The following is a 15,001-nucleotide window of genomic DNA, read 5'->3' on the forward strand; positions in this document are numbered from 1 at the left end:
GCCCTGGGCCAAGGCTCATCGGGAATCATAGTAGTCAGGGCAAGAATGAAATTGGCTGTAATGAAGAGCATGCAGATGTCCCGCCAGTAACGAAGGACGAGGTTAATAAAGCATTGGAATCCATGAAAAGGGGGAAAGCAGCTGTGGAGGATCAGGTAACTATAGGTTTGTTAAAGCACGGAGAAAAACGGGCCGCTCTGTATACGCAATGCTTGAAGACCTCCAATGTACCGGAATCATGGAAGAACGCTCTGTGACTGACAGCCTGTGACTCTGTGACTGACAGCCAGCGGTCGGTATGGTTTTAGCTGGGGCCCATACTGAGGGGTTGCAGACTCCCGGGGAGTTTCCAGCCTACTCCCTTGACATTGCGTGCATGCCATGCACACGTTAGCCCGTTGCCGATTTCAGTGGCAGGTCCAGAGTGTTTCTGGGCGGGGTGCGTGGGATCCGTAAAATTGAGTTCAGTATTCCAGTCGGTCGGCAGGCCAAGGTTACACCCTGCCCACTCCCAAGGGAACGGCGGCGTAGCTGCGGAGTAAGCAAGAAAATGCGGCTAGCTGATTTCAGATGTCGGACTCTTTCAGTATCCAGATTGATCGGCAGGCCAAGGAAACGACCTTCCCGCTGCCAAGGGAACAGCGGAGTAGCTGCGGAGTACGCAAGGACACGCAGTTAGATAACCTCTGATGCTGAACAAAACAAAGATTCGGTGCGGTCGGTAGGCGAAGGGAACGCCCTCCCGCTGCTTAGCTGCGGAGTACAATTAGGAAATGAATCAAGCTGACTCTGTTTGTTAGTTTTAAACTTCCTCTCGCCCGAAAAGCACTACCCAGCCGCAAACGCGTTGGTATTCGTTGCTGAAGAGAACGAGGCCTCGACGGAAGCCTGGTGGCTGATGAGAACCTAGCCTTTGTTCTGGCGAACTTGCCTTTGACTTGAAAGAGAAAAAGGCGGTGGAGAAAAGCTAAAACTAGTAAAATCGAAACTTGGGAAAATACTGGTGCAACAAAGCTGTGGAAGCGTCTAGTACGGAAAAGTCTAAAAGTATCACTTCGATAGGTGGCGGGATGGAGCAGGAGCAGGAAGAGTGCTAAACCACCTTGTACTGGGGCGTCCCGCGATCGTCTGCTCCTGCAAAGGACCTTTGTCCTATGAAGTCAAACTCCTCGATGGTACGTTGTGGTGTAGGCATATCGACCACCTCAGGAAGAGGGACTATAACCTACCCGATTTCCCTCGTCATGCACCTGAGCTCGAAATTCCTGAGCTGCACTCTGAGCCAGAAGAGCCAGATGCCGACTCACCAGGACCCGGGCATAGCCGCTCCGACTCAAAAAACGCAGATTCCTCCGACGGAATGCCTCCGGCAACCGGCACCGTTCTTCGACGCTCCGCCCATAAAAGGAAGTTTCCTTCACACCTGCGAGACTACTACGTCTAGCAAAGGGGGAGGAGTGTTGTGTATCATGGTACTGCCGCTTAAACTGTGTATCGCACTGCAGCCGCTCCAAGCGCCGCTTCCCGTATAGTACTTTCTGTATGGCCTGAGCACCTCATCCCCGCATCCATGCGGCTCTTCGGTCCTAGCATGTACGAAACTAAGCGTGGACACTGAACTCTCTTCACTCCCTCCATCTCTCTATCTCGACTATCTGCCCCGCTTGTACGCTTTCGCTGGAATAAACAGTTTTGCCCTAAACTCCGACTGCAGAACACATCACCCGGTCAGACAGCAAGAACCTCTGCCATGACACCGGCTCATCTGAGATTACCTAAAAGTATGGAGTGCATATGATATACGTAGGGTTGGTTGATTGAATAGGGTTGGCTGATAATGTGATTGATTCCTTGATTGATTAAAGAGTAGTGATTGGTGACTATAGGAATGAAATCAGCATGCGGACGAATAATCTTGTGTCTGTGTCAGTTCGAACATTTGTGATGGAACATGTGGCTGGTACTACTGCGGCAACGTCGCCTGGCATTGTACCAGATACGTGTTATAGCCTGGGTTCTTCGTTTGGTGGTGCTTGACTACCAAGGAGACTTAGTAAGGTGGAAAACGCTCGTTAAGAGGCAGATAGATGGTTGAAGTGAAGGCGGGATGCCGAGGCACAGGCATTAGAAGTCAGGCAATCAGCGCCCTCGCTCTACTCTTAAGGCGAAGCTCAAGCCTCCTCAATTTCGGCCAGGGTTACTCTGGTTTGACTTTGAAATATTTTACCTTGAGGTTATCAGAAGGTCAAATACCCGACACATGAAACTGGAATTTACTCAACGCAAAAGCCCAGTTTGAATGGCTTGTTCTATGCAAGCATTTTAGGTTTTCTAGAATAAGCCATTTAAACTAAATCAACTTCAGAAAAAATTATAGGGACGCTTAATTCATTCCCTTGAAGTCCTGAGCTGCCCTTTCTCGCCTACTACTGCTAAGGAGGCGACGGTAGGTAATCTACTAGAAGCCTGCCTTACACATCGGCCGTCACACAAGCTATACTTTGCTCTGGCCAACCCCATGACACAATTTTTTTGACACGTGGCCCCCACCTGCTTTTATACGTCTAGGTCACTTATGCCGAAGGGCACCAGGTGCGTGAAAAATCGTCTTCGATCGGCTTGGAACAGCATTTCCTCGCTATATTTTTGCCCTGCAGCCAGATGTGCTCCTTTCGCTTTAATTTTTAGGCGGCTGTGAATTCAATCCACCCCCGACGCTCTCGGCCAGGCCAGGTGACCAGCACATCTGCCTAGTTCCAGCCTACTTGCAAACTCGAGCATGTACGTTGTCTCATGCCGTCACCCACCCTGGCGACCAATTAACTCTCTGCAATATCGCCCTCGTCGGGCGTCATCAGTTAGGAATACTTTTCGAATCCCGGAATTTCTGCCCAATTAGACTCTTGCTTCCTATTAATAGCTTGAAGTATGCCATCGTCCTCAACAGGCTTATACCCGGTGCGGCACACAAATCGCCACTCTCGTGAACCACCAAATAACCCTGTTTGTTCTGTGAGAGGTGAGGCCACGGTGTATATGGTCTCATGTTTACTGATTGCGTACACTCGTCTGATTTCCTGCCGCAACCTCGCTGCGTTTGCCTTCTCCTTGAATCCGGGATGAAAAATAAAACCACACATGTGCTCTTTATTTACAAATGCAACTAGTTGCACACGTTTCCTTTCCAATGAAGGAGAAATGAGGACATAGCGCTGAAGGTTAAAAAAAAAAAAAAAACGAGTCCTCGTTGTTGTTCACTGGTCATGGACCAGCACAGTTTCCTTCTCCCCCTTCGCAGATCCAGTTCTGCTGCTCACGATCGCCGATCGAGTTCCGTTGCTGGGGAGCGAACTCTCTTCAGCACAATCGTGAGCTCCTTCTGCGGAGAGCAGAAAAGACATAAAGCGCTTCAAAAATTAGGGGACCCTTAATTACATCACATCTTGAGAAAGCGATTGCATTAAAATAGGAAGTCTGCTCGGCCTGCTTCCTTTCTTTAGCCATTGGCGCTGGCCCCATACGCTCAGACTGTGTACCTGCCTACGCTGTGTCTTCACCGAGATACTTCGCTTTCGTGTATTCCCTAATCTATACGGAAGACACAAATGCCGCGCAGAATGTTGCCTCCAGTTACACTTGATACACGGAGCTACTAAGGCACGTCTGCACACAACCAAACACAGCTTCCAACTGTCGCCGATCCCATCCCCAAGCTCGGCTATCATACGACCACATTTTCAGCCTTTCTCGAGGTGTCAATGACCTTGTATCGCCCACGCAGCGGAATGTGGAGAAGTCTAAGCAAGGCTAAGATAGAAATAGAAGCACCACTAAACCTTCATTCCTGTCAAAACTACATAATGTCCCCTACGCGGACAACCCCGTAATCAACAACACTTCTTGATCTGTTTATAACCAACTTAGATTCTTCCCTTGTTAATGCTGGAACCTTAAATAACAATATTAGTGACCACCTGCCCATATTTATGTTTGTCAATCAAGTTATTAAAACACCTTAACAGCTGCGTTCGGAATATTCATACCGACTTATTACTCCTGAAGCGCTGACTGCTTTTAGAGACTGCTTAAGCTGCGCAAATTGGGCTTTTGTGTTTGCAGCGAGCGACCCCAATTTGGCATATGATCTATTTCTGGAAACGTTCTCTGAAATATACGTTACTTGTTTTCCGTTGAAGACATTTAAAACATGCAAAAAAAGTCGGAAACCATGGATAAATAAAGAAAGCCTCAAACTTATAAGAAAAAGGGATCAATTGTTCTAAGCATTTATAGTCAGCAAATCCCCCGAAGCTTTAAAAGAGTACAAAATACACAGAAATTTTGTAACCAAACACCCTTCGTAATGCAAAAAAAAACAAACAAAAAAAAACAATATTATTCTAAACTGTTTAACTCTGCAGAGGGACGCACTGACAATGTTGGGAAGGCACTTAACAGTGTAATTAATAGTACATCCGAATCTGTAATTAAAATTGTTAAAGATAGTGTAGAAATTCAAGGCGTTCAATGCATTCAATGACTTCTTTCTTTCAGTCTGTGACACTACCACCTACAGCTCTGACCTAAATTATATGAATGACCGAGGTAACTCATCCACATTTTTAGAACCAGTTCCAAATGGTGAGGTTGTAGCGAAATTTTTTGCCCTGAACAATAGTAAAGCCGTAGATGCCTGCAATATTCAAATGAATCCTGTAAAGCACGCAATCGATCTACTGGCACCTTGTCTTACCCATATTTTTAATATTTGTTTGTCGACAGCACATTTTTCCCTCAATATGCAAATGACAAAGGTAACTGTTGTATTTAAAAAGGGTGATAAAAATGACATGTCCATCTACCGACCTATATCGATTTTACCCGTGTTTTCCAAAGGTTTGGAGAAAAAATTTTTGAAACGCCTGACTTCTTTCACTGGCCGCTTCAACTTGATAAATTCTTCACAGTATGGTTTCCGCAAAAACAAATCTACAGAACCTCGACCGAAAGGAATACATTTTAATAAATTTTGAATGCAGAAATATGGTACATGGGCTTTTTCTGGATTTTTCAAAAGCCTGTGACTTAATCATAAAATTTTGCTTAAAAAACTTGATCACTATGGCGTAAGAGGTATCGCACACAAATTATTAAATCCTACTTGCAATATCGTTCACAATTTGTCACCATTGGAGGAGAGCATTCCTCGATAAAATACATTAATACAGGTGTCCCTCAGGGAAGCATTGTGGGATCGTTTCTATTCATCATCTACATCAATGAAATAGTCCGCATTGATGAAACCGCACATTACATAATTTAGGCTGATGACACTAGTTGTTTTTTTTTTTTTTTTCTGGTTGATCATGTGCCGATTTGGGTAGTCAAGCCAATAGCGCGCTTTCCAAAATTAATGCATGGGCTGAAATGAACTGCGTAAAACTAAACAATAATAAAACGAAAGCTCTTTTATTTCACCCTCGCCACACACATGTACAATTTTCCCATATTTTGTTAAATAACACTGAAATCGAAGTGGTTGAAAACTTTAAATCACTCGGAGTGTACTTTTCACAAAACATATGACATGGGATGACCACGTGAACTACACTATTAGCAAACTGTCAAGGACAATCGGCATTATGCGCCGCCACTGCTACTTCTTCCCTACCTCTGTTAGCATTCTCATATATAATTCTTTATTCTCTTCTTTATTAAGTCACGCGTTTCTGGTTTGGTCAACAACAACAGCGGGAAAGATCAGCAAACTAGCTGTCTTACAAAAAAGAGCTTTACGCCTAGCGTGTAAAGTTTCATATCTTTTTCACACTGAAGGTTTATTTAAAAAAACAGAACATAATTCCTGTTGCATGAATGTATAATTACAAGCTATGCCGCATGTACAAACTTGGTGTATTAAAAAATAATGATACTATAACAAGCCTCGCACGGCTAACAGAAAACTTCCCTGTTTATAATGTACGCCATCCTGAAAGGTGGCATGTAGCCAAATGTAGAACAAATTATGGGCATCAGATGTTGAAACTTCAATTACCCACATTTCTAAATAAAATAATTCAAGAAACTGACACTCGTATATCGCCAAGAGAACTGCGCTCAATATTTGTATAATAATGTAACATAGCGACTTTACTTTCTTTGCATTACAATGTTCCTTTTTTAAATGATGTTCCATGAATCCTGTATGTTTTCGTCATTATACTGTTTTCCCTTAGCCGCACGCTTCTCTGCTGCCCGTGTGGTTGGGGGTCAAGGCCCCTCAAGCGGTTCTGACAGCTTTTTTCCTGTCCTCCATGTAAACTTTTGTTTGCAGAATAAAATTTGAATTTGAATTTGAAGAAAAATTCGAGCGGCGCATGTTCATGACGCAAGTAGGGCACGCGCACTTCAGTCCTGGGAGCCTGATGTGTTGCGCATCTTTTTTCTGGTGCTCTGCTGTAACCTTGTGAAGACCGAGAGTGACCACCCGGGCTTAGAAATGACCGACCCTGGCAACCCTTCACCTCAGGCCAGCTTCCGCCTGACGCTACCTCGCACCCACAAGACGCTGCTGCCGTTCAGCTTCGTCTGCAATCATCCTGGCGCAACAATTCTCAGGTTTGGTTTTCCCAGGTGGAAGCCATCTTCAACTTTCACCGCGTCACCTCAAAGACTTCTCGGTACCAGCACAAAATTTCAAACCTCTCTTCAGAGGTGGCTGATGCGGCCGCGGACGTCATTTCTGGAATATTGTGTGATGTCCTATAGCAGTCCATCAAGCAGAGCATTCTGGACGTACGCGCCACAGCATCCAAGAGTGCTCGCCTTCAGGTCCTGCTCACAGGCGAAGAGCTTGGAAACCGTCGCCCAATCCAGCTGCTCACTAGCACGCGGTAGCTCCTGGGAGTAAGTGCGGTCGATTCCAACGGTGCGCTTCGAGGGAACTCTTCCTGCAGCGCTTTTCGCAGTCCACCGGCCTCATCATGGTTGTGTCAGGGGACGTGTCTCTCCACCTCCTCGCACAGTTAGCTGATCGACTCGACGACGCGACATCTCGTTCGGTCGCCGCGCTTACTTCCCCAACAGAGTCATCTGCCATCTCCTGACGAGAGGCATTGTTCACGAAGCTCCCCGATTCAGTTGAATCCCTTCGGACGTCCTCACAAGGTAATCGCGGCTCCTCTCCAGGGCCTCGCCGCCATTTTCCTTCCCCGCGTGGCACCCGATCGGGCAATTCTCGGGCCTCAACTATTTGCTGGTGTCAGCGCTACGCCGATTACGCCGACTAAAGCGCCCGTTTCGGCATTGTCTACCTTGACCACCGAACGCTGGTGCCGCTATCCGACACCGCGCCCAGCTAAGGCTAAAACGAACTTTCTCACGGCCGTCGCCGCAGCACACGAAACCGCAGAGCAAGATCACATGAGGAGAGAGAGCGAGCCGTCTCTGACGTGTACAGCTGTGTGTGTGTGCGTGCGTGTGACTGGTGTACGCGTCGGTACCAGGGATTGGACATTGGGAAGAACGGATGTGAAGGTGTGAAGTGTGAATACCGAGAGAGTCAGTCGAAGCTGGACCGAGCGATAGAACGGACACGCATCGCAACAGCGGAGTACGCACAGGCGCGTTCTTCTTGCGGACTGACATTCCACCTAATTTCCTAATGCGACCTCAATAAATTAATTCTCTTAATTTCTTTGAGTGTCTGCTTACATGGCGCAGTCGACAGGATGGCAGTCAGACGCAACCAATGAAGACGCAGCGGCTCAACGGCGAACTTTCTCGACTCGCTCCGACTCAACGACCGTCAACTTTCTGCTGTCCTCGGTCGACCGCAACCGCTTGGGCCCTGCTACAAAGAAGCAGCTTGCGGACGAATTGAAAGCAAGACTAGTGCCGTGCTCCGGAAGCAAGGATGATTTAGTCTCACGAATCCTCGAAGAACACATTGGTCGACGAGTCTCCGAAGATATGGATACGCCAACGCTAAACCAGGCTGCCAACGACTACGACAGGCAGGCATACTTGAAGGCGCTGTGTACAATCAAGGAGCTACGCGCGAAGGTGGAGACTGTCCGAATGCAGCTTGCCCAGACAACCACAACTACCGCACCTGGAGTGCACGGGCTCGGCAAAGTCAGTGCAGACGCCACAACGCCAGCGCAAAATGTTACGAGTTCTGCACCAAGCCCACCACCCGCTCAAGTTCCAGCTGACGACACAAGAGTTGCAACTACGGAGATACCGATACCGATAACGCCAAATTACGCTATTGGTGAGGAGGACCGAATATGGCTGCGATTCTGGCCATGATCGCCACCATGCAAGCACAGCTGGCCAACGCGTTGACTAGAACTCCCGCACCCACCGCACCAGTGCAGATTCATTCAACGAGCGACACATCATCCGCCATCCCTTTGTATGACGGGTTACCACACCAAAGTGTAAACGGCTGGAATTCCCAAGTGGAGCTCATCGCTGTTCTAGCGCACTGGACGGAGTCACTAACGCTGGCTAGCGCAGCAACACGTCCAATGGGAGCTGCGAGAGACTGGCACAGCTCGTACGGGACAATGTGCAAGACGTGGCCCGAATGGAATGAAGCTCTCACCACCCGCTTCAAACGAAATCTCTCAATGCAAGAGTTCCTTGACCTCCAAGGGAAACGATGCCTTGAACCGTCCGAGTCCATCGTGGAATACACGTATTCGATGAACTCTGTCCTCGACAAGGCGCCGTACCCACTCGCCGCCGAGGAAAGGATCTCCCTAATACTGAGAGGAATAGAAGACGACAACTGGGCGAATCCGCTTGTAGCGCAGTGTTGCACAACAGTGACGGAGTTGATCCGCCGTGCAGCCCAACTTGACTCGCGACGCCGCACGTCAACTTCGCCCGCTTGCAACGACAAGGACGCACGACCCCGCCTAACGAGTCAACGCAGTCAACTCAGGCGATCCAGCGGAGTGTCCAACGCTCCTCCAGATGACGACAGGCCGCACGAAACCCGACGACTTACGCAGTCGAGACAGCCTACCGCAAGGTCATGCTATAACTGTGGTGACACCGGCCACCTATCCCCAGAATGAGCAAACCCAAAACCGCAGCTACCATCAGGGTGGAGCAGCGACAATCTGCCAGGTTCAACAGTGCCAACAGCGGCACACCACCCAACAGGCAAGCAAATTGATTCTTGCACTCCACCGGCAGCACATTGCCAATCGTTACGGGCCACGTAAACAACAGGCCACTCAAGATTTGTATTGACAGTGGAGCCAATGTGTCAATTCTGAGTGAAGAGGCACTTTGCGCGGACATTGATACGCACGCCCGACACGATACGGAGTCCATCCAGGTCCTAAACCAAACTATTAATCCATCACACGCGGCAACGCTCAGTGTTGAGGTGGGCACAACGAAAGTGCTTCTCCGAGACGTAGTCGTAGCGCCGTTGCCGAAATTTATAGACCTTATTCTCGGATCCGACTGGCACCGCACCGCTAACGTGGATGTGACCTTCCATCCAACTAATAATGTGACTCTTATGCAAGTGACCGAAACTGCCAACGCGTCATCGAACTCGTTTTCCCAGCGTTCGAAATCCACGCAACGAACGGGAGAGGCTCTGATAGCTTCATTCTGTCAGCAAGCCGCTGAGCCTGCTTCCTACTATTATGTTTGGGGTCGCGAGTGCCTGGGTAGCGTACCGCTGCCACCTGTTATTACGTTCGTGGCTCGCGTGCTCAGCTCACCGCTGACGCCAGTTGTTACATGCGGCGCGCGGGCCCTCGGTAGCGTTGGCCTGGCGGCTTCGTGGACGGCGGACAGCATCAACGGTTCCAGCAAAGACGAGGCGTCTTCCAACGAAACAACCTTTACTACAACATCGTGAAACAACGGGCAGAGAAGCCGACCCGGAGAGAATACAAACACGTTCACACAGCTAGTGTCTAGCGTCGTCTCAACGGCGCGTCAAAGTAGTCTCTATCTACATAGGTTTTACAGTTCACAGGGAAAGGGTAAACCTTCACAGGAGAGGGAGAGCCAAACACGTTTGTACACGACGGGATGACTCAATCGCAGGTGGTCCGACCTCATCTCCTCCACCTCCTGCAGACGGGCGAGGGCGGCGCACTCTCTCACGAGCTCCAGGCTTGGCCGGCGTTTGCACACACACGCAGGCACACACATTTGGCACGTGGCAGGATCACGCCGAGACTTGCCCGCGGGAGGAAGCGTTGCGCGGCCGATGAACGGCGCCGAAATGGCCGATCCGCTCGCAGTTCTGCCTGTTGCTATGCGGTGGCCCCGTCAGCTGTCCCACTTGTCGGTGGAGAAACGTAACACTACGATAATGACTTCGTGCGGTTAAATGCGAAGGACTGCGCTCTCTATGAAGATTTCAAGACTCCGGTAGAGAACGCGGTATCAAAAATGACCAAGCACGCTAATGCTGGCGAAAAGGATGCGCTTAGATCTATCCTACACAAGCATCATGAAGCCTTCACGTCGAAAACGGACACCCTTGGCATGTGTCCCCACGCTGAACACAGCATCGAACTACGGGACAGCCTGCCAGTGACATTGAGACCATACAGGTGGTCTCCAGCCGACCGGCAATTCATCAAAGAACAAGTGGAAGACTACCTCGCCAATGGTATAATCCGGCCAAGAGAGAGCGAATACGGCGCTCCAACGATCGTTGTGGACCAGCCGATGCATCCAACTACCCCACGAAGAATGGTGCACGACTATCGCAAGCTACATGAGAAGGCTATCAGAACAACAGTGCATGGAAGAAGCAACTTCCCAAAGCAACGTTCGCCATTAACGTTACCAGACACCGTCACGGAAACTACAACCCCTTCTGGCTAATGTATGGCTACGACCCAAAAATTCCCGGAGAGCTGAACATCGCTTCAATTGAGAACGAGATCGAAGAAGCGGAACGACTCCACGATCTCGAAAAGGGGCGCGCGGAAACGAGGGACTGCCTTCTTGAGAGTCAACGAGAATCGACAGCCCGATATAACTCAACGCAACGGAACCCGGGATTTCAACCCGGAGATCTTGTCGTGCTCGAAGCCGGCGCGCGGAACACGCTTGACGCGCGCTACCAAGGACCCTTTGAAATAACAGAAGTGATCGAGCCAAACCTAGTAGTCATAGAAAGACTACACCACGCACCTGGTAAAATCAACCGAAAAATAGTGAACGTTGAACAACTGCAGAGGTACAAGGAGCGCGATCTCGTCGCTAATGAGCTTATGCCATCTCCTCGAAATGCTAGCATCTGAAGACAGGCGCAAATTCGGGAATGTCGTGTCAGCGCTACGCCGACTACGCCGACCAAAGCGCCCGTTTTGACATTGTCTACCTTGACCATCGAACGCTGACGCCGCTATCCGACACCGCGCCCAACCAAGGCTAAAAGGAACTTTCGCACGGCCGTCGCAGCAGCACACGAAACCGCAGAGCAAGATCACATGAGGAGAGAGAGCGAGCCCTCTCTGATGTGTACAGCTGTGTGTGTGTGCGGGTGTGTGACTGGTGTACGCGTCGGTACCAGGGATTGGACATTGGGAAGAACAGAAGTGAAGGTGTGAAACGTGAATACCGAGAGAGTCAGTCGAGGCTGGACTGAGCGATAGAACGAACACGCATCGCAACAGCAGAGTTCGCACAGGCGCGTTCTTCTTGCGGACTGCCATTCCACCTAATTTTCTAATGCGACCTCAATAAATTGATTCTCTTAATTTCTTTGAGTGTCTGCTAACAGCTGGTATAACCGTATTTCCTAGCACTGTGTCTGCCGGTGCATTTCCGAAGCAACTGGTGGCGAAACGCGATGCGAAATCAGTGACGGCGGCAAGTGACCTCGCTTATCAACCAGGTCGCCTTTTCCTAGTCCTGGGCCACATTTCCGGCCGGCGCTTTCTCGTCGACACGGTTGCTGAGGTTAGGGTACTGCCCGCCTCAAGATAGACCTCACATCTATGTCGACTGGACCTGCGCTCAGGGCGGCGAATTCTTCTTCCATCTCCACGTATGGTCTGCGGTCCCCGACTCTCGACATTGGTCTGCGACGCACGTTCCGATTTGTCCTCACTGTAGCCGACTCCCATCAGCCTATCTTCAGCTACGAATTTCTGCCCATTTCGACCTGGACGTAAGCATGCGCCGCCATCGCCCTGATCGCTAGCAAGACGTGCCTTTCACTGGCGTTATATTGGCTGTCGTTCTGACTGGAATCCGCACGCTAATTCCGACGCGCCCGTACGCTAATGTGCTTGCAGACTTTCGAGATGTCATGAAGCCCTGCAACCTCAACCAACCACCGAGACAAACTGTCACTCACCACATTGTTGCCCGCGGTCCAGCCGTCGCCGTACCGCCTCTTTGGTGATCATCTGGCAATTTCTAAACAGAAATTCAAGCACGTGCTCCAATTGGGCATAATTCGACCTTCGTTTCCAGCCCTTGGGCCTCACCACTAGGTGCCCAAGAAGGAACCAGGACACTGGATATCGTATGGAGACTACCAGGCGCTCAATGCTCGCACGGTCCACGACAGCTATCCCCTTCCACGCATCCAAGATTTCAGCGCACACTTGGAAGAATGCAAGATCTTCAGCAAAATGGATTTGCAAGGCTTAGCACCAGGTCCCCGTTGAGCCTGCTGATATGAAAACAGCTTTCGGCCTGTTCGAGTATGTACGCATGCCTTTTGGCCTTCATAACGCAGCTCAGATATTTCAACGTATATTGCCGTGATGACGCGTGGACTTAGGGCTGTATTCGCCTACATCGATGACGCTCTCGTCGCGAGTTCCACACCGCAAGATCACGAGCTTCACATTCCTGAACTCCTTCAATGATTTCAATCATTTGGCCTAGTGGCCAAGTATACTCGCGTCTTCTGAACTCGAGTTCCTGGGCCACCACATCTTGATGTTCGGAATGCGTCCGTTGCTTTCGCCCATCAAGGCTGTAAGACTTTCCAGTTCCCACCACACTGCGCAAGCTGCAGGAGCTACTGGGCCTAGTCAGTTTCTCACGACGCTTTATTTCGCGCTGTGCTCAGATTTTCGCAACCAATGATGATCTTCATCGCACAACAAAGAGCTCCTGCTCCGCAATTTTCTGGTCACAAGAGCCTCAATCTGCTTTCAGAGCTGACAAGCCAGCCATCTAAGATCCGGTCCTTCTCATTCAGCCGAGGACTGACGCGCCCACACGCATTATGGTGGATGCTTCCATCGTGGCCATAGGCGCTGTTCTCCAGCAGCAAATCGACACCGAGTGGCATCCAGTGTTTTTTTTTGGAAGCTCCAACCTGCTGAGTCCCGCTACAGTTTCTGGTCATGAGCTGCTTGCCATCTCCACCACAATACAGGGGGTGGCTGTTCCTGGCACTGATGGGACTGAGACGGTAGGTCAACGCCGCCTGCGGCGGGGGCTAGCCAGCCACCGAATTTTTATCTGTTGTAAGCCGTCATTGCACCCGCCACTGCTTAGGTGGTGGACGACAGCTGTTGCGGCGCGCGTCTTTCTCTCCCTCTTTTTTTTCCTTGCTTCTGTATTTTCTCTTCTGTGCGCACGAGGTAGCGGAGGTGGCTCAGCTACAGAGCCAGTAGCAGGCCCGTGCATTTCCTTTTCCTACTTCCTAGAGCCACAACAACCACCACCATACAACACTTTCGACATTTATTGGAGGGGCAGAAATTTTACATTCTTACGGATCTAAGCTTTTGGCATGTGTGTTCCGTACGGACTCTTCCAAGAACGTAGTACGGGAACTCCGTCACCTGGAATATATAGCGGAGTTTACAAGGATATCCGCCACATTAAAGGCACCGACAACGAGGCAGTTGACGCTCTTTCATGCATTACCTCTGTTGGCGCTTCTCGATTGGAAACGTCTGGCACAGACGCAGCTTGACGATTGTGAGCTGCAAGCCTTGCGTAATCGCTCCCATTCCCTCCGCCTGCAGCTGGTTCCTCTGCCATTTGTGCACGGGTTACTTTGGTGCAACACGCCAGCGTTTCTACTTCGCTCCTTCATTCTAGCTGCCTTTCGTTGGCCGGTTTTTTACCCACTTCACATTTGCTATCCCAGCATCCGAGCCACGCAGCACCTTCTAACCCAGCGGTACCTCTGGTCGAGCATAGAGTTTTAGCTTGCCGTGATCCGCTACCGTGACCGGCCACCACGCGTTCCACGCCACATACTGGATATCAGCACATAGACCTGCCGCGTCGAGACCAATCAGCTTGTGACCCGCTACCGTGACCCGCCCACGCACGGTAGCGGGTCACGGTAGCGGATCGCGGTTAGCTCAATCTCTCTATTAATACTTATGTTCCCCATTGGGCCCGCTCGTGTCTTGCATGCCAGACCGGCAAAGTGACCGGGCACACACCAAGACTACCAACAAGTCTTCCCTACCACCTGGCTGTCACTTCGACCATGTACACCTTGTCTAGGATGGATCGCCTCCTCCCTCTCATTAGTGCCGGCACATTCTCACAATGGTAGACTACTTCACTCGTTAGCCTGTAACCTTGTCCATTTCGGACATCAACTGCGAAAACGGGTGCCAAAGCCTTAGTTTCAACGTGGGTTTCCCGCTTCGGCTGCCCGGCATTGTTACAACGGATCGTGACGGGCAATCTGATTGTACTTTATTCAGTTCCCTTATCAATTTTCTTGACACTAAACACTGCCGTACCAGAGCTCACCACCCTTGAACCAACAGCATGGCTAAACGGTTTCATCGTCAGCTCAAGGCTGCTCTCACTGCGCGCATGGACCGGGAGCACTGGGTCGATCGCCTTCCAATGGTCCTGAGTCAATGCTCCGTCCTTCTTCACTGAGCTGCTCAGCAGCTGAACTCGTGTTCAGAGTACCTACCGGCTACCTGGAGACGTTCGTTCCTTCAGCTCCGTCGTCAACGCCTCTACAGCACCTCAAATGTCTTAAACACTGCATTCAGCAGCT

The 15,001-nt window shown here is 50.0% G+C and overlaps 1 pseudogene; it reads left to right on the forward strand.

The window, feature by feature from the left end:
• The first annotated feature begins 8,291 nt into the window (after positions 1 to 8,291).
• LOC146206001 (uncharacterized) lies at positions 8,292 to 11,297 on the forward strand (annotated as a pseudogene).
• The last annotated feature ends 3,704 nt before the right edge of the window (positions 11,298 to 15,001 follow it).

Source organism: Amblyomma maculatum, chromosome 1 (assembly GCF_055883805.1).
Source record: "Amblyomma maculatum isolate TAMU_Amacu chromosome 1, ASM5588380v1, whole genome shotgun sequence".
In the NCBI taxonomy this organism is placed as follows: Eukaryota; Metazoa; Arthropoda; class Arachnida; order Ixodida; family Ixodidae; genus Amblyomma; species Amblyomma maculatum.